The sequence below is a fragment of the Saccostrea echinata genome, unplaced genomic scaffold (genome assembly GCF_033153115.1).
Source record: "Saccostrea echinata isolate AGI-Se365-2 ecotype Australia unplaced genomic scaffold, CSIRO_AGI_Sech_v1 ptg000049l, whole genome shotgun sequence".
Classification (NCBI taxonomy): Eukaryota; Metazoa; Mollusca; class Bivalvia; order Ostreida; family Ostreidae; genus Saccostrea; species Saccostrea echinata.
The window spans coordinates 2,399,917-2,421,476 of NW_026889798.1; the positions used below are offsets into that span (position 1 = coordinate 2,399,917).

A 21,560-nucleotide genomic window follows, 5' to 3' on the forward strand; every position below is an offset into this window, starting at 1 on the left:
ATTTTTATCCAAGCACGTGTGGTAAGGTAAGGATGACTCATTCCGAGTGTTAATTATGTCTCTGTCCTGTTCAGTACGAAAAAAAAAACTCATTTACAGTGTAAAGATATTATTCAGTTATTGTCAATATTAACAATTGATTGATCTGAAAATCTTGTATAGTGCAAAATTTTAGTATCAACACTATTAATTAATCATATTCTACATGCATGTATAAGATATATATTGCCCCTGCTGTGACATGTGTGGGTCAGAATGAGATGCAAATTATGACTATCAGCCAAAGGCACTTGTTTCCAGCTGGTAGCTAGACAATAGAATTATTTTTACAGTGAGGGTCATTTTTTTCTTTTTTACTAGAAGTTAAAATATTACTGTTTTTTAAAGGACTGAACTGTGTATTTCCATGTCAAAATTTTCTGGATGATTGATCTGTCATATATTTGCACATCAGAAAATTCTACACTGGCCATTTTCTGATCTCTCATCTCCCATTTCTGCACTAGCTTTCACTTACAAAATGTGAAGCTTGTCATGTCACAATACTTGAACAAACTCATGTGCTTCAACATCTAAGGAAAAATATGTTCATGTTTTATGTCAATACAAGAATTATATATAACAAATTGGAGTGAAAAAAAAATACTTTGGCTTTGTGAATAAGGTTAATTGACATTAATTAATGATTAGGCATTAATTAATTTTGTAGGTAACCTATGTCTCTTAAGGTACCTGAGACAAATGAAGCAGCCAGAAGTCGAAAAAGGACAGCAAGTGATCTTAAAGAGGATAAAGATGCAAGCTTGGTAATAATAATGGGTTTGTCAGCTATTACTTTAGACAAAGGCTTAAGGTATGTCACTCGTCAGCCTTTTAGAAAATTTCAGTCAGAACCTCTTACTTAAAAACTATTTATTACAATTCAATCTTTATAACATATTTAAATTAAACAATGTAAAATGTTCAACATTCAATTAAAAAACTGCTAGGAAATTCACAAAGAAGCAAGATTTATAAGGGACTATTTCTTTTGGCGGAAGGATATTTAGCAGAAAATTCTGCAAATCTACACATTTATTAAAGTTAATATCTAGGAACTTGAGCCTCACATACTTTTACTCAGAGAATATTTTCCCTTATGATATGCCTGGAATATTAAATATAGGTCTCAATTTATATTTTTATAACAAAATTTACACCTTCGCTCAACAAACATTGCCAAGAAATGAAGATATATTAAGGAAGTCGAGATAAAATTTACACAGTTTTTTGCCTGAAAATTGCATATTTTGACCAATATTTCAAAATTTACATCACTGACCCCAACTTTTTCTTTCATTATTTTAAACTACTCGATACTTTTGACCGATCAGCACTTAAGTCGTAAAAAGTTTGATACAAGAAAATATTCTATTAAGACTATTGCCTATTTAGATATTTAATACCCCAAATATGAGATTTTTTTAGTGCAAAAAGGTCACACAATAATTTACGCGCATTAATTTGCATGATTTGTTGAATGATAAATATTATTCAAACTATTTTACGTAAAATAAGATTATGGTTATTGCCATGGTTACATCTTATAAAATATGATAACGGTTAAAGTGATTAACCAAAGAATTACAATTTAAGTGCAAAAAGGTCAACTTAATTGTACCGTAGCTCAGTTAGATGCACACTGACCCCCCATTTTCTCTGTGATTTTGAGTCATACTATTTGAGTACTTATCCAAAATATACTTCTCAAAAAATCCTTGATATAACAAATTTCACGAGTGACATACCTTAAGTGCATGAATTACCTTAGACAAAGGCTTAAGACAGTTACCTTAGACAAAGACTTAAGTGAGTTACCTAAGACAATTAAGGCTTAACTAAGTCAGTTAACTTAGACGGAGATTTAAGTGAGTTACCTAAAACAAAGGCTTAAGCTAGTTACATGTACCTAAAACAAGGCTTAAGTCAGTTACATTAGACAAAGGCTTAAGTCAGTTACCTTAGACAAAGGCTTCAGTGAGTTATCTTAGACAAAGGGTTAAGTCAGTTACCTAAAACAAAGGCTTAAGTGAGTTACCATAGACAAAGGCTCCAGTGAGTTACCCTAGACAAAGGCTTATGGAGGGACTCTTCTCAAATTCATTGTTTTTAAAATTTAACCATATTTTTACAGATTCAAGAAGACATTATCACTAAGTAAGAAGCGATGAATTTAAATTTGACCGATTTATTTTAGGAACAAGGTCAATTGAAGTTCATTAGCTTTTTTCTATTAAAATTAATGGCATCATTTAAAATCTTTTTCTTAAGAACCACTGTGCTAGAAAATATGAAACTTATGTGGAATCATCCCTAAGTAGTGGTGGGGACACAATGGAGGATCAATTTGACATATATATAGATATGATAAATTTTTAAAAATCTACTTCTCAAGAACAGCAAATCCCTTTAAGTTAGTGGACATACATGTATTTATAAGGAAGCATCCACAGGTAGTGTAGAATCAAGTTTGCTCAAGTCATGATCCCCCGGGGTGGGGTGGGGCCACAATGGATGATCAAAGTTTTACATAGGAATATATACATAAGGAAAATCTTTGTTCAAATCATGACCCCCGGGGTAGGGTGGGGCCACAATGGGTAATCAAAGTTTTGCATAGGAATACATAGGAAGAAATCTTTAAAAATCTTTTTCTCAAGAACAGCAAAGCCATGGTTGGTCATAATAATATAGAAGAATTCTCAGGTAATGTAGATTAAAGGACAAGATAGGCTAAGACCCCTTTTTGGCCCCCAGTTCAGAGTGTCCTTTAGAATGAAGCAACAGTTTATCAGATAAAAACCTGTTGTCACCCCTGCTACAAAATGAGTATTGGTTCTAAGTTATGGGATACATAGAGGTCACAGAAAGGTCAGAAAATATGTCAATTTCCGAATTTTCTTATTTTTATGCAAATTTTTATCGATTTTACAGCACATTTTGGTTCAGAATACATAGAGCACAAGCTTCCCTATCTACCAAATTTATATATTTCATACACTAGTATCAGATGCCTCTTATGTATAAAAATCTCAGATAGGCAAGCATGTGCTCTATGTTTCCCGAAGTGAAATGTATCTCAAATTTGACCAGAATTGAGGAAATTCGGGAAAATGTCCTACTTTTGCACCCTCTTGTGGCCTCTGTGTAAGCTTTGAATCAAAAATAGTGTTGGTTTTAAAGCAAGCATCATTTAAATTTCTTAACTACAAACTATCATAATTTTAACTGTGTTCTGATTTTTATCAAATAAGGGGCCAGATTGGGCCGTTACCATACCCTGTCCTTTGTTAAAATCATGACCCCTCAGAAGTAAGAGGGGCCATAAACAGGAGATAATATTTATATCAATGAATATAATTAAAGTATATATATCAATAAAAATTTTCTTCTTAAGAACGACAAAGCCATTACATGTATATTAGTCATACTAATTCAGAAGCATCTAAGGTAGTGTAGACTCAACTTGTTCAAGTTTGTTCAAATCATAACCCCCCCCCCCTCCACCTTCCATCAGGACCACTTCTATATTTGTTAAACTTTTCAATACTGAACTAATATCTGCTTTTTCCTAGCCAAAGTGCTCAGGTGAGCGATGTGGCCCATGGACCTCTTATTTATGATTGAAGCAGAACTAAAAGGTTAATTTTTTTCTTATTTGAGCTTACTAAAGAATCTTTGCTTATGATTGTAAGATATGCTGTAAAGGTTAATTACTTTTGGCTGTGTATTATGCTTAGCACCTGTTTAGTGGAAAGCAGGATTAGCTAAATCAATTACGTAAATCCAAATGTTTTTATGAAATTCTTAAGCAAAACTCTTCTGTGAAAACAAAGTGGAGTGAGATTTTACAGGTCGATGATAAAGAATGGAAAAAATTTCACAAAATACCCTTCAAAGTGACAAAAGACTGCAAACTCCAATGGTTTCAGTATAGAATTACAAACAGAATTTTAGCAACAAATTCATTTTTGTTTAAAATTAAAAAAAAAAATGACTATAAATACTACAATTTTTGTCACTCGGAAGAAGAAACAATAGAACATCTTTTATGGGAAGGTGATTATACACAATTACTTCTAGAAGAATTTGTAATGTTTCTTGAAGATAAGACTGGTCTAGTGATAAATATTACAAAGAAATCCTTTATTTTAGGTTATATAGAGATTTATCCCATGTTTACCCCTTTATCCCGTGGATATGACTCATTGGATAAATTTTTCATAATCCACAGTTGTGACGTCACAATGGTTTTTGCCTTAGCGCGATGAAGTAAAATAAAGTGGAGTCCTATATAAAACAGTGTAAAACATTAGTTGTGAAGTATTAAACATGGGATAAAAAGAATCTCCCATGATTTGTAGTTGGATATGACTTTTATCCAACTCGTTGTGTGTTTTTATCCCCTTGCCAAGGCTTGGGGATAAAAAACACACAACTCGTTGGATAAAAATCATATCCAACTACAAATCATGGGAGATCCTATATTTATACTGGTATTCAAAATACTATTATCCTTTGGCTTAAGTATTATATTTATACAGCAAGATTTACTGAGGAACCTTTGAATTTATGTGCTGCAATATCACAAATGAATCTTTATTATGAAACACACAAATTTATTTATTATAAAAATGGTGGAAAGGAAAAGTTTGATGCCCAGTGGAACAGAGGGAAGCAGCTTTTTTCTTAACTCTCTCTCTCTCTTTTCTCTCTCTCTCCTTAGCTCTCTATTTATTCTTAAAAAAACACATCATATTGTATTAACTTCAAGGTACAATAATGTAAAAGAGATGTGAATGAAAAAAATTAAAAAAAAATAAAAATAAAAAATAAACTGCATGGATATAATAACAATTATAAAGTCCTCAAAAAAAACTGTAAACATTTTTGTTTCTGGAATCCAGAGTGAAGCCCTGAGTGTAACAAAAGTGGCTTAAGTTTAAGAAACTGAATACACTCAGGTGATCATCAAGGAAAAGCCCATATAATTTTTGCTGTAATCTTCAACATTTTCAAAAAAGAGGGTTACTTGGATGGTTGTCATTGCCCACATCCCTGTTGTTCAGATATAAATGTCTGATGTGGATTTTTTCTTTCTTAAAGGACTTGGAAGATGAAACACAAAGCTCCTTTAAGGCATCCATGCAGCGAAGAAAAAAAACGTGCACCCTCAAGTTCGACAGAGTATAGTGCTTGGAGTGAGCATGAAGATGAAGTAGATTCAAGCTGCTTAAAGAGTCGACTTGCAAATTCTAATTCAGGAAACTTTTCAGAAGGTGAATTGACCTATAAAGATCTTTTATACTTAAGGTAAGGTTTGCGATTACAGGGAGATAACTCTTATAAGTCACTTAAGCGTTTGAAACCGGCGGAATTTAAACCAGCGATACTAAGCATTCAATCGCTAATGAATTTCGTCTGTCAAACCATGAACATGATGATGGTTACAAACAAAGGACATTTCCAGTAGAAAATCGTATAACAATTTAAAGTGCTGGAATCTCAGTAGAATTTATCGGACATATGAAAGACGTTTAGCGTGATGCATGATTGATGACCCAATAAAAGAGGACTAGTAAGTTTATTTTCAATACAGAACTGTGCAAGTTTCAAGTCAGCAGGAGCAAAGAATCAGATGTATTGTAAATCATGCACTTCACCACTTCACTTAAACATGTTAAATGACATCATGAACGAATGAAAGAATAGATGTGGGAGCATCCTGTTACTCTCTACATGCTCTATACACTCCGAACAGGGAAGTGAAGTCACGGAGCATTTGACAGTTTGATATAGTTGCATCAGACAGGTAATTATTAAACTGTTAATTTTTAAGTATTTGTAGTTCATATTCGGTATTACAACTTCGAATTACGGAAAGTTGTCAGCTACCTAAACGGATTTAAACAGTAATGAATGAACAGATCAGGGTGCACGTTAATCCGAGATTCCTCCGACTCTGTCCCCTGCTTTTATCTGTCTGTATTATGCGCCTCGGTTGACAATGGTTTTCTTGGGTGAAAATTTTCAATGTTACACTATACTACATGCAGTATGACATGTGCAGCGAATCTCGGATTAGTTACATGTGACTAAAGCCCTGCAATGCAGAAAAAGTTGTCATCCAACTTTTTTTAAATCTCTCTCTACCTCCCTCTCTCTCATTTTTTAATACAATCAGGAAAGCATTTTCATCATTTTTTTTTAATGAAATAGTTTAAATTATTGATTGACACTTATTCAGATCTAGTGTATTTCTCACTGAAAATTAGTTCTCAATGAAAAAAAAAGGCCTGGAGCCCAAATCCATTTAAAAAAAATATCAAATTCAATCTTGAATGCAGTTAACAAATAAATGTTCTAACTCTTTTAGTCAAAAGATACAAAGTGATATTTAATGTGCTGCACATGGATTTTCTGCCAAGATAGATTTTAGTATGAATTTTAATTATTTTATCATAAACTATTAACTTTGGTATGATTATCTCAAAAAGGAATTAAAAGTAGGTTAAAAAGAGGGGGATTTAAACTAAAAGTCATAAAGTCTGGGACTCCATATCAAGACTTTTTCAATACTGTAAACCAACTTTCATGACATATTTTAATTCACTAAATAAATATTTATCGCCACGAACCATTTATTTTGCTTTGTATTTGAAGAAAATGTTTCCTAAGACCGATAAATAATCGCCGCAGATTGATTTCAAACTGACGAATTGTGAATAAAAGATGATGCGAATAAAAAAAAGTTGGTTTACAGTACTTTTCCTATTTTACTTCTATGCACTGGCTATATATATATGTTCCAGTATTGTTTAAGTTTTACTGATTGCTAAGCTCAGTTGATTGTCCTACTCTGACAGAGGTAAATTTTGGTTCTCTCAAAATAAATACATGTTTAGTTGGTACATGTAAATATAAATTTTGTTTTTTTTATAAATTTAATTTTATTGATATTTTTTTCCCCAGTTTGAAGTAACCTTTGATGGGGGCTTATAGAGACAGCTGGCACAGGTTGGAATTACGACATAGCACAGGTGAGCTTTTCTAAAGTACAGTTTGTATTTATGTTTTCCTCACCAAGTGATGCATTAGTATAATGTGGATCAGGCCCGTAGGAAGCAATTTCAGTTTGGGGAGGGGGGGGGGGGCACCAGGAAAATCAAACATTTTCAGTTTAAATAGGCATTACCAATAATTAAAAAATTCCTTGACAAAAAAAAAGTCATCAGACATTATTGAGGGGGCACAAGCATATATTAGCTATGTTTTCTTTAGTATTCTATATATTGGCAAAATTGGGGGGGGGGGGGGGGCATGTGGATAGATTTAATTTAGATTGAATGGTTTTAATGAGGGCCTGGGAATACTTTCTGTAAATTAAGTTCTACATTTATTAGTACATGTATCTCATTTTTTAAATAAAAAGAGATCCAGATTATGCATGACTATTTATGAATAATCTTAGGGTGTGTTTTAGAAAATTAAATTCACTCATCAAGCTTTTATGATTGCATTCATCTAATTCAATCTATAGAAATGTATACATTAATTTTTATAATACATGTAGTACCATTATTTGTTATAAAGGATGTATGTTGGAAATTCATTCGTTTCATCTGATTTTTTTTCATTCCTTTCATTATATGAAAATGAACACACAATTTCAGATTATGGATCATTGATTGGAAAAGAATCAGAAAAAGTACTTCAGTTCTTGCTTAGAAGATCTGTGCCATCTATTATAGTAAAGACCATTATATTCCAGCTCCTGAATGTTCAAGAAAGTTGGATGGATCAAGCAAAGTATGGAACCTGATATTCCAATACCAGTGGCCCAGGATTTGGAGGAGAATGGTTACCCAATAAATGTTATCCATGGAAACAATGATTGCACAATAACATTCTATCTACAAGCTGTTTTCCTTATATTTAGAAAAAATAAGAGTCTGAGATGATTACAGTACATTGCTTCTCCATCTTTGAACTTATATTCAGTAAAATAAATGTATGCAACAGAGGTATTAATTGAATGTGGCATATGTCTGCTTTAATGACAAGTTTCTATGTAGCATTCAAAAAGTGTTTGTAAAATTTCATGTAAATTATTGTAGCAAAATATCCATAGATAATGGACAGAATATCTGTGTCATTATGGCATTGTTATTTTTTTTTCCTATTCTTGTCCAATATTCAACTTTGCAGAATTTTACAATTTGACTGAAATCTGAAGTACTTGCACTGTAAACTCATTAAAATATGAATTTGTAACTTGGAATCCAATGTTATTTTCTTCTTAAATACAGCTGCATTTATCAAGAACCTGGGACTGATCAAAGTCGCTCTCATGGTGCAGTGGTTAGAGCGTTCGCTCTAAAATCACGGAGTAAGGAGTTGATCCTTGCATTGTGGGTTTTTATCCCACTGCGGGACTTGGAGACCAGTCCTTTGGATGAGACCATAAAACCAAAGTCCTGTATCACAGTATTTGCTGGCACGAAAAAGATCCCTCACTGCTCAAAGGCCATAAGTGTCGAGTACGGGTCTATATTTGTAGCCCTCCACTGGTAAGGGGTGGCGTCTCAATATGAGTGAAAAATTCTTGAAGAGATATTAAACAAACAAATAAACAGACTAATAAATTGATTGATATGTAGATACATGTTAACTTACTGCTTTTAAGATAGCAGCTACCTAGATACAATGCCTACAAAATTTCACTCAAATGATAGCATGTAACTTAGCCTCACCAGTCACAGATGGGTAAAGACATTAGCTAAGGATGTCTAAAAATTAATAAATGTAGTTGAAATTCTTTGGAATGATTTAAAAATCAACATGAGGTCAAAAAGTTTTTATTGGTTTACTTAAACTGGTTTTCCAACAGCAGCATACTAAGAAACCACATGTACATGTATACACCTCAATCATGTTTATAAATTTTATACATGTATTTCTAAAATGTGTTGAAACATAATTCCATTGACTGTTTCATCAATAGTATATTGTAAAGGTGCTTTAAGTAGGACATGTATACCAAGAGTCTTTCCATGAACTGATTTTTTAGTAGCATAGAATGAGTGTTATTGTGATCAATTTTCTGCCAAAAACAATTTAATAAAAAATTTTGTTTGACAAGTATGCCTTCTCAAAATTGTATCAATGTTTACTTTAAAAATGCAGAAAAAGTCTGATTTTTATATACAAAACCTGTTATATAGTCTCTGTTTCCATGGAAACGGTGTTGGGGACAGTCATACATATTTTTTTAGTTCATTGTAATGAAAATAATCCAATTATCAATTTCTTGGATTTTTGTGGAATCGGTAGATATAGAAAATGATGATTTTTACTTGTTGGTTGCCATGGCAACAGTTTCACTTTATTAGAGAAAATTGAAAAAATCCTCTTTTTACCCAAATTTTTAAATTTTAAATAACAGAATTAAAGATTAAGATAAATTAAGCATAAAATATGATGATTTCTGCCGTTTTAATTATTTTAATATGATAGTTTATAAAATATATCAATTTCTTCATAGAAAATAACTTTACATGTGAAATGTCAAATACCTCTAATTTGGCGTCTTTTACTCAAAAAACGGGACGGGCAATATCTGTTGAAATCGTGTTAAATAATGAAGCTACTCTTCCCAAGTAAATAGATATACAACATATGTACAATTTTTAATAAATAAAATTTGGAGGGAGTTGCAAACCTTACCTTAAATATTATATATGAGGATATGCCAGAACCTCTTGAAGAAGTGAAAGATGCATTTAGGATTGAGAAAGGATTTACTCCTGATCCTGGCAAAATTACCAGTGTTTTCAAGAAACAACTTGAAAAATGTTTGACATTTTCATATGAATTGAAAAAAAATTGAAAAGAAATGGTTAAAAAGCAGCATAAAGACAAAGAGATGGAGAATTATGAAAAGGAGATTATGGAAAATATTGAAATGATATGGAACAAGTAAGATTATAAATGTACTATTTGATAACAAGTAAGTTATTGGTTAAGATCTCATTGACAAGAACATGTAGCACAAAATCCACCAGAAATTAATGAATTTTTTTACACAGTCACAAAAATTTAAATTGTGCATACTTTTTACAGTTTTGCAAATATTAATAAAATATAAACTCACTTTTGAACATAAATTTGGCTGTAAAATTTGCTTGCATTGATTAAAAAAAACTGGATGCAAAGTTTAACTTTAAGGATATGTTTATATTTTTCTAGGCAAGAGAACACTAAGCTATTTAATGCTAAATATGCCAATATTTTTAATAAAATGGTTAAAGTTTTTCAGATTTTTAAAAAAAAAATTTCTTTTACCAAAATCATGACACATAAAAGTGAATTCAAATTTTGCAATATTTATTTTACAGATTCTGTTACCAAGGAAATATCAGAGGCAGACAAGAAGAAGATGATGGAGCTTGAAGAGGCAGCAGTTGCCAATAGGAACGAGATCTCAAAGCTGAGGCCTGTTCAACAGAGCGAACATTCGCGAGCGCTCGCGAACATTTCTGTTGGAAAGATAAGGAATTTTGGCGAGCGCTCGCGAACGTTCGCTCTGTTGAACAGGCCTCTGAAGGAGATTTCAGAGGTCGCGACTTCACAGGTCAGGACCCTGGAAATGGTACAGTCGTCACGAGAGAAGGAGAATGCCTCCCTCAGACAGCAGCTTCTGGATTTCCAGAAACAGAGTGATGAGAAAACCATTCTAGGTAAGAATGTCATTAGAAAGGCTGTATAAGGTCAAAGGGATCTATGGTTTCTCATCAAAATAATATAATTTTAAACAACGCTTTATTGATTTACATGTACATATAGATAAATATTTGATAAACAGTAGTTTAATAGTTTGCCCTTGTGAAAATTTATTGAAAAAGACTATCAATTACATCTAACATTTTTGGCATGGAAATTTGGCCTCCACACTGATACATAGAGTTATGACCTGCCTTTGTGAAAAGTTAAGTAGGGCTTCATTACATCTGTCAATCTTTACAGGGAAGTTGCACCGCCACATCGTTCAGCTGCAGGTCAGTGAGGGTACCGCCATGCAGCGCCTACGGGAGAGTCAAAAGAAGGTTAACAAGTTGGAGGCGCTGGTCCTCCGACTGGAGCAGAAACTGGACGACAAAGACCAGACTCTGTTCCACAACCGGATGGAGGCCCAGGGCAAGGTCAACCACCTCAAGTCTAGAGAAATTTACAGGTACTGGTTGTTTACACAATTAGAAGTTAAAAACTTCCTTTATTGTAAATGTACAGAATGATGGTAGAAAAAAATTCCCCGGCCACAATCTGTTTCAGACGATTACTTCAGAGAGAGATGATTTTTCCTAAGTAACTTCATATATAAAAGTGTTTCTTGTATTAGTAAATGTTAAGATAATTATGCAATTAGTCTTAACAACAAGATCTTTCTTAATTCATTGTGCAATTCTTCCTTTATGTCTGAAAACAGCCCATTGTTACTGCAAGCTTATTATTCTGTGCTATAATTTTCTCAGGAGCTGCGGGTCCAATTTGCGGGGGCAGTGCCTCTATCCAGACAGGAGAAGTTCTCTAAACAAATGATGCAGCTACAACAGGACAAGCAGAATCTGGAGCTAGAACTCAAACAGGTGCAGATATTAAGTCAACTACAGAAAAATCAATAAAGGACAAGGTCCAATAATGGCCCCAAAACAGCCCATATAAAAATACAGGATAGTTTATATAAGAAAAAATTTATTTATACTCGACATTAAAATCTCAACTTCTCTATGGCCTGAAGATTGCACAGGGACACAGATTTAGTTGTGCTTACTTTTTTACAGTGTTGCAAATATTGATGAAGTAGACTAGCTTTTGAACATATCTTTGGTGTTAAAATTTTACTTGCATTTTTTAACAAAAGTGAATGTTAAGTTTTAATGCATGTTTATATTTTCTAGACACGAGAACACCGTGACCAGGAAGAGGATAAACTCACAGAGCCAAATCAAGAAAATAGCAGTCTTCAGGAACTGATCGCCACTCTGAAAGACGGCAGAGGTGCCGCCAAGGTGGTAGAATGGCACAGCACAATGGATGCAGTCAGACTGGAGGAACTGAAACAGAGGCGGCTTAATAGTAAGCTACAGAGTCAGGTAAGGGACGGGGTCAGACTGGAGGAACTGAAACAGAGGCGGCTTAATAGTAAACTACAGGGTCAGTTAAGGGACGTGGTCAGACTGGAGGAACTGAAACAGAGGCGGCTTAATAGTAAATTACAGGGTCAGGTAAGGGATGGGGTCAGACTGGAGGAACTGAAACAGAGGAGGCTTAATAGTAAACTACAGGATCAGGTAAGGGACGGAGGGTTGGTAACCAGAGGAAGAGACATTAAAGTTATAAATGTCTGTGTTTAGAATATTTTAAGAATAAAGTCTAATTTTACACTAAAGTCTTTATCTTTTTTACATGTAGATAAAGTATTTGGAAGGAGTGATCAGAAATAATGAGGCTACCATCGCAGACTTAGAGGCAGAGAGTGTTAGAACCACCAAGGTATGAAGAGTTTTCTAAGGGAGACAACTCATATTCTAACTTCTCTGAAAATGCATTTATTATACTTTGCAAGTTTATCAAAGTTGTAAGGCAATATGTGATTAGTAGATTACACAGATTTTCAACACAAATCTTTTTAGGAATGCGAAGAGAAACAGTTGAGGTGGGAGCATAGAGAAGTTGAGTTGGAACGAACCCTGCAGAGAATGGAGAACCAGGCAGAACAGATCGCTGGGGCAGCATCCAAGGTAAAAAATATGTAGAGCTCTATATCATGAGGACATCTAGTACTGTAGAAATGGCATGCTACCAGGAATATCTAACTAACTTGTAATCCTTGATAGCCATGTGGGCTATTGAACCTTGCAATTCTTGGGCCCAAGTCAAAATTTATTCGCCCACAGATTATCACACCCTCTCTTGAATATAAAAACAACAACCCCATTTTTCAAAATTTTTTTTTTTATCATGTGCTTCGTGTTTCTTTTCTATCCGTTGTAACATTATGCACGACTTATCTAAATTTGAAGTGGGACTCTTCTGTTTATGAAGATTGATATGATCATTCAATATCATATATAGAGCACATGGCATGTTTTCATTCACAAATAACAACAGTACTTTTTGGTTTCTTTGGCTCATTGACCCGTCGATGCCACATTGTGGCCGATACAATCACTTAGATGCTTTATGTATAAGTACTTCTTATTGGTAATTATAAAACACTTTACTGATTGCGAAGTTTTTCAAGAGAAAAATACAAAACATTCGGACAAAATTGAAAAACAAATATTTATTATCGTAAATTTTCTAATCACCATGTGGGCAACTTGAACTTAATTTCAAGTCGCCCACATGGAACATTAGTCGCAAATTGCAAGTGGGAGACTGTTAATTTCAAACCCTGGTCATTTCATCAGTATGTGCAGACACAAAAAGTTGTAATGCTTTTATTTGTAAGTAAGGAAATTTCAGATTGTATGTATGACTATATAATTGATCAGAAATACTAACATCAAGTTCATTTCTTTTCCAGTTTGAGCAGGCCCTGGGCTCACTCCCGGACTCCAAACTTTCTGTAGCCAACCAATTAGAGCAGGCCATTACCACCATTAAAAGTAATGTCAAGGTCATTCTGGATATACAGGGGGAAAACAAAGTACTCAAAAAGGTACGATATAAAGGCTAATAGGTAAATAATAATGAGCAAAGTTTCCCAAATTTTCATAGAATCTTTTAAAAATGAATTTTGTTTTGGCTGTTAGCTTTTTGACTAGCTGAATTTATTTTGAATCAAGTCGGTATTTTAGACATGCAAATAAAATCTCATTGAAAATAAAATCAAGAATTAAAAAGGGAATTGCTAGTAAACATGTGAATTGATTCTTCATAAATAAAACAAAAATAATAGCATACAATTGTATCTCAAAATTATTGTATCAGTTCTATCGGTTCAGAGATAAATATCTCCAGACATTGTTAATTTTAACAGAGAAATGAGCAGCTGGAAAAAGAACTCCATGAAGCTGAGAAGACTGTTATAGCTCGAGATAAACTCATCTCAGAGCTGAGGCTAAGAATGCCTGCCACAGCTGAAAGAGATGAGATCATTCTGAGAGCCACCTCAAAAGTAAATGCTGCCATGACTCAGAAACCAGAGGAGAAAGACTACCAAACCGAACACTCCATAAAGATTGCTCAGTCAACCATATCCAGTTTGCAGGTACAGGTGTAATTGTATTGATCTGTCTTTAATTAGAATACTTGCTCAACAGTATATTCAGTTGAACTACTGTAACTTGAACATTGATAACTTGAATACCAGAGGTTGGAAGTCCAAACCATTTTGTGCATCTTGACTACATTAATTATCTTAGATCACCAAATATCTCAATTTTTTCTGTGTTATATGATTTTTACTGTGTTTGTGTAGGAAGCAAGACTTAGTATAAAACTTCTGTTAGTTTTGATATGTTTAGAGTAAACATTTTATTTTGTTGAGAATTGTGTATACAGTATATAGTTGTATTACTTCAGGCCAGGATCCAACAGAAAGAGGAGACAATTGCTAAATACCAGGAGCTTCTGAAACAGGCTCGCGATGATATGCAGGACATGAATAAACAACATGAACAAGATCTCAAGAACATGCAGCTCAAGATTCACCAGAACACTGATGCTGCGTTTAACAAGTTCAAAGGTGCCGCCCGGGACCTGATGGCTAAACAACAACTCAGACAACTGGCTACAGAAAAACAGGTAAATACTGGTTGATAATTTCTTGGTAAATCACTTTTTGTCTCACAAGATTTAAACATCATTGAATGTGATGAATGATGATTGTCTTTGTTTCTGATCTATTTTCTGTTTCTTTTATTCAGGCTGCAATAATCCAGGAATTAGAGGACAGTTTGGCAGAGCAGGACAATGCAATGGCAGCTATGAGTGAAAAAATCAGACAAAGAGAGGAAGAAATAATCAGTTTGAGGGCAAAACAACAGCAAGAATCCAGGCAGTTCTCTATGAACAAAGACAGGTATGTCTTATAACTAAACAGAGGTCAAAACTACAGCAAGAATCCAGACAGTTCTCTATGGACAAAGACAGGTATGTCTTACAACTAAACAGAGGTCAAAACTACAGCAAGAATCCAGACAGTTCTCTATGGACAAAGACAGGTATGTCTTACAACTAAACAGAGGGCAAAACTACAGCAAGAATCCAGACAGTTCTCTATGGACAAAGACAGGTATGTCACATAACTAAACAGAGGTCAAAACTACAGTAAGAATCCAGACAGTTCTCTATGGACAAAGACAGGTATGTCTTATAACTAAACAGAGGGCAAAACTACAGCAAGAATCCAGACAGTTCTCTATGGACAAAGACAGGTATGTCTTATAACTAAACAGAGGTCAAAACTACAGTAAGAATCCAGACAGTTCTCTATGGACAAAGACAGGTATGTCTTATAACTAAACAGGGGGCAAAACTACAGCAAGAATCCAGGCAGTTCTCTATGGACAAAGACAGGTATGTCTTATAACTAAACAGAGGTCAAAACTACAGCAAGAATCCAGGCAGTTCTCTATGGACAAAGACAAGTATAATTAGACTGCATTGAGAGAAGGTGTGTACGCAGCACAGTTAAGGTGCCAAATGGAAATATCGGCGATTTTTTAAGATAGAAAATACATTCTTTACAAGGATGGGCATTTCTTTTTAGGACTTTACTATTATCGGACAAATGCAATGTGATTGGAAACTAAACGTTGAGGACGATTAGATTTCTTATTAAGACTTGTCACGTGATTTTAGCAAATATACCTGAAGTATTGAGGTCATCTATAAATTATAATATTGCAAGGGCATAACCAAGTTAAAAATCTAAGTTTAACATATAATTATTTTCCACACTCTTTGTAGTTTGTGAAAAGTGCTGCGAACCTATATAGATTCTACTATATAATTGCTAAAATTACATTTGTTAGACCGTATGTTGAATATTTTGCTGGTCAAGTACATTAAATATAGATATAATTTCAACAGGTTCGCAGCACTTTTCAAATATCTTTATACTTCTTAAGTTTATGTGTAAAAGCTTGTCATAATTCATTGAGGGTATGCCCTTGCAATATATCGATTTATTGGGACCCTTCTATTACCCCTTCAATGAATCTGCATACAAATATACGACAGTATCGCTTGTCTAGGGAATGTACGGGAAGTATATGAATAAAATCATAAAACAGACATTGCATCCAAGTTAATGGCCTCTTATATATCTACAATTTATATTTTATTTAATTACAAAATACATTTTTCTTTGTATAAATATAACTTGATCCGCCTCTTACTGCATACACACTGCGTCAAATTTTCCGATATGACGTTACATTGACAAGTGCATTGCGATCAGTAAATTGTTTATATATTGCTGTGTGCGATTTAACCAACGACAATAATGCATGCACTAGTTAGTATTGATGTAGTTTAAAGCTATTCATAAGTTTAAAATAGCATATCATTTCATTTTGTGGTAATTTGAAGAACTTATATATTTGTGTGATGTCATAGTAAGCATTTCTCGTATAAATTAGGCCCCGCCTCCTTACTGCAGCCTTAACTGTGCTGCGTAGACATAAACAAACCATGGTAAAAGTGAAAACACTTTTCTGTTGATAAAGGACTATGACATAATATGTATACTAATTAGACAGTATCCATCAGATAGTACTTGACATGTAAAGCAGTTGAATGTTTAGATACAGCCAACAGACTGAGTCTTGTGAAGACGGAGAGTCTTGAAAGTAATAGGAGAATATGCACAGTACAGACATATCTAGATATTAGACAAATTAACTACATTTAAATACAAGGCTGGACATATCTTTGAGTACATGTGTGTATTTGTATGGTGTATTTAGTGCATTTTTTGTGCAAGGAGACTAGATGAACAGACATTAAGAAAACTATTTCTTTCAAAACAGTTATTTGCAGATCAAGTAAAAATTGGTTTGTTTTGTATTAGAATATATTCCATTGGAGAGAGCAGTTTATGCATTGAAGACTTCCTATGTTCTTCCTCTCAAAATTTTTTTTTAAAATCTCATTTATAGATTAGGATCAGAGATGAAGACTGAAGCACAGAAAAAAGACTCAGAAGTCCAGGATCTGAAAAAAATCATTGAGCAGCAGAAACGGGAAATTGAGATACTTAATGAAGAGTTTGAGGCGGTCAAAGAGCAAAACAATCGAGCTCCCACGACCACAATGAAAAACCTGGTGGAGAGATTGAAGAATCAGCTGGCTCTGAAGGAGAAACAGCACCAGGTAGGAGGGGCTACTGTGTCTTAGAAACATTTATATTTTACGTGTAAACAAGATGCTATTGAAATTACACATGTATTTCAAAAAATCTCTTTTTTTGATGCATGTAATGGGTAGGTTTAGAGAAATAAGTGTTTCATGAAAGTCATAATTGTGAAGCATTGCAAAATTCTTGTATATTTGGTATTGCAGATTTGATTGAAAAAAAAATTGTGATAGATTAATCTAGAAATGTTTTTCTTGACAGGCCCTCAGTAAAGCTCTAACTGAACTAAGGGCAGACATGGTTCAACAGGCACAAGAGACCGTGAAACATCAAGCCACTGAATCGGAACAGGAAATCAACATCCAGAAAATTGTAGACACACACACAAGGGAGTTAAATGTAAGTGCTGTATAAGATGAAGTTACAGACCCTCTGAAAGGGAGTTAAATGTAAGAGCTGTTAGCAAGATGAGTGCAAAGAATTCAAGGATACAATTCAATGCTTTAGCTGAATTGTCTTGTAAGAATTTTGGTCGTTGATTTGAGTAGGAGAAGGTGGATGATCTTCAGTCGACTGTGGAGAGGCAGAGAAAAGAGATCAAGAAACGAAAAGACACAGAGGCCACCCTACAGACAGACATTGATGATCTCAGAGAGGAAATAGGTCAGTAACAACAGATTTTTTTTTTTACTATCAACTAAAAACTTTCTTGAAAACATTACAGTTAGACATTACTGATTAGATGACATTGTAAACTTTGAAATAACTAAAAGAGACTTCAAGTTTACTTTGTAATAGGCAAGATTTTGGAATAAACAACATCCTGATTAAACAAGTTTTGCTGTACATCTTTTGGCTAGGAAAACTTTGCCGCAATAGTTGTTCTACGAGGGTTGTCCAAAAAGTTCGTGGACAATGGCGTTTTTGTCAAAATGAATGGTTCGAGATATGCTTATTGTATACCAAAATATTAGTTATGAAAATCCAAGTCGGAATAGTTTGGTTTTTATTATTTGAACTTAATATTTTTGTAAAAATCTCGGTCAATTAAGGTCGACGATAGTGCGCACGGACCAGGGTTAAAATGCCATGAACTTTTAAATAAAGTGATCTGATTGAAATGATTATTTTCTTTTTAAAACGAGTCAAAGCTGAATAAAAATTTAATATATCACAAATAAAGCGATTATCGCCATTTTCTGATACCTTTAGTATCGCTTACTAAATAGACAATGAAAATATTGAGTGAAAACCGCAAGAAGTATGTTTCAAAAATTGACAGAAAAAGCGACGTCGGCCATCCGAACGGGACAGCGTCCAATCATACAATTATGGTTAATATGGTTGAAACGTTGTCAAAAACAAAATGTTTATTCAAACAACTTAAATTTACTGGAAAATATTTAGTCTAGTGATTTGTAATTGGTGTATACGATTTTTCAACGGTGTGTAAAATTTCAGAGACAATACAAGAAGTGGAAAACCACTGTTATTTGATGAAAATAGGATATATTCCTATTCATGACGTTGTTATAAATATAGCACTGTCGGGCTGGGCTGTGCATCCTGTGTTTACGAAGTGTTAATATTGATGACGCTCATAAATTATTGTGTATTGTTTTGAATTTTAAAATTTAAATTGATTATAATCTATACATAAATATTATTGCACACATTTGGCAATGTGGCATAATAAAGAAAAATAGCGTGCGTCTATGAAGATGCGATAAAATTTGCTTAAATTTTTACAGTTTTCTCCCTTGCGGCGGAAGTTGGTGGCGCTGTTGTAGATGCGGTCCTGACATCCATTTTGAATATTGAATAATTATAGATTTGGCTGAATTTATTATATTTTAACATTTTTCAATGCCTTCATCGGGCTGTTGTGTGCCAGGTTGCGTTAATAGGGGTGGACACCGATTTCCGAAGAATGAAAATTTACGGAAACAATGGCTAATTGCTATAAAAAGGGACCAAAAACCCGGAAAGTTGTGGCAACCGAGTTCCACAAGTGTTGTGTGTGGGAAACACTTCCAAGAAGCTGACTACATTCAAGTAACTAGTTATGGTATGTTTATACAATCGATTTATCGTAAAAAAATTTTACTAACTGTTTGTTATGTTAATCTTTGGATTTTTTAAATTATCAGCGTCTAACACTACAGAAGTTCGTAATTAAATCAATGAAGTCAATGGAAGTCACTCGTTTCACTAAGCCATGAGCTATGCGGTAGCATAGCGAACATGGTAACGCATAGCTAGCTCAAGGCTTGGTCAATCGAGTGATTTCCATTGACTATATTGATAAAATTGCTAACTCCTGTGGTTGCATACAGTACATCATTGGGCAATCCATCATTGGGTTTTGTGAGATGCCTGGGCCAAGGAGGTCTGATCTGAGGTTTTTAAGTCTGTGATATATTGTTAAAAATTATACAATTGATATTAAATGAAATAATTTCTTGAAGAATTTGTCACAAAATAAAATACATTTGTAAATTTTTACTAAGATGTTACTTTTGATATTTAATAGTACTAAAATTAAATTTTATTTAAAGCCATTTTTATTCCTGTAATTTACTAGGCTGAATGATGAAAGAATCCCTGTTTATATTTGATAGTATGTTATTTTGCATTTGACATGTTTTTTGATAGTAAAGACTTTCATTTATGGTACAATGAAGGCCTGACTGAAGTGCTCAAGAATACTTACCATACCGATGCTTTGTCCATGGACCTGAGCTGAACAAGGATTACAAGGGAGTCTTTTTTTTCCCATAGCTTTCTTATCTTAGATTAGATTGCTCTTATCAAAAGTCTTTTATACAATGTCCATACCTTAAGTTGACATTCATTATACTGACCCATGATACTGACCTACTGTACAAAAAAATGTTGCTGTAAGTGTGATACATCAAGTCAGAATAGAATCAGAATAATTGAAAATCATTCCTCAGATACTTTGGTTTGTGGGTTCGACTCCCACCCAGGGCTTATATTAAGTACAAAGTTCATGATCTCATCATATGCAATTTTGAATTTCTTTTTGTCTTTGATTGAATTTTGTTTTTAAAATTAACAAAATTTGTTTTTGGTTTAATTTGTATATTTCTTTTTGATTTTTAAAACATGTACCATTAAAGTCATGCACTTTGTCATTCTTGGTGAGGAGGAAACTGCCCTGTGCCTCCACCAAAGTGTTTATCAATTTACACTGTACTATAATTTACAGTTTTAAAAGAGGACTTGACAAAATTTATAACAGCTGTATTTTTAAATTATTGTGTATATATATATATATTACATGATCTTTTCCAGTTAATCCTGATCTATCAGAGAATACTCAGATTGACCGACATTTCTAATAAAAGATTTTCTCTTTACATTTTGACAATTATCCTTTACAGAATACTTTAATAAATCTAGCCTTTATAGAAAACAACATAACAAATATAGCCCTTAGATTTGGTCAATCCTTAGATATATGGACTTCACAGAAAAACAGAAAAATTTATTGACCGAGCAAGAAGTGTGAGGATGATAAACTTTTCTGTGATGTCAATATATCTTCTATGGATCGACCTCATGGAAGAGCTTTATTTGTAATATCTATCTATCTATCTATCTATCATCTATCTATCTATCTATCTCTATATATATTTATAAATATATATATAATTAAATATATATAAATATATATATATATATATATATATATATATATATATATATATATATATATATATATATATATATATATATATATATATGAGAATGGTGTGTTTATTATTGCATGCAGGTACAACACCTTTGAAAAAACAACTGAAGGAAAGTGCTGTTCCAAGTTTGTTTTATTGGACCGAGGGCCTCAAAGAACCTTCATCTTCAGAACCTGGAACCTTAAGATCTGGGAGGGAATACATATCACATCAGGCAGAAAGGACAAGTTGTAGTTTTAAGGCATTTGAAATTCCTACTGACTTGGTTTCCCAAGAGGAGGTTATTGAGACTGATGATTCACCTACTCTACTCTCTTCAGATGAGCCATCACAGCCTATCCATCTGTTGGTGAATTCAGCATCCCAAACACCATCAAGACCAATGTTCAGCATTGAGAATTTCATTACTGATAATGCTGGTATTATGTTCTACA

The 21,560-nt window shown here is 33.6% G+C and overlaps 1 protein-coding gene across 3 annotated transcripts in view; it reads left to right on the top strand.

Annotated features, from left to right (window-relative positions):
• LOC133203269 (centrosomal protein of 290 kDa-like) overlaps positions 1–21,560 on the top strand; it is a 258,032-nt gene that overhangs the window by 219,700 nt on the left and 16,772 nt on the right. The window lies entirely within an intron of this gene.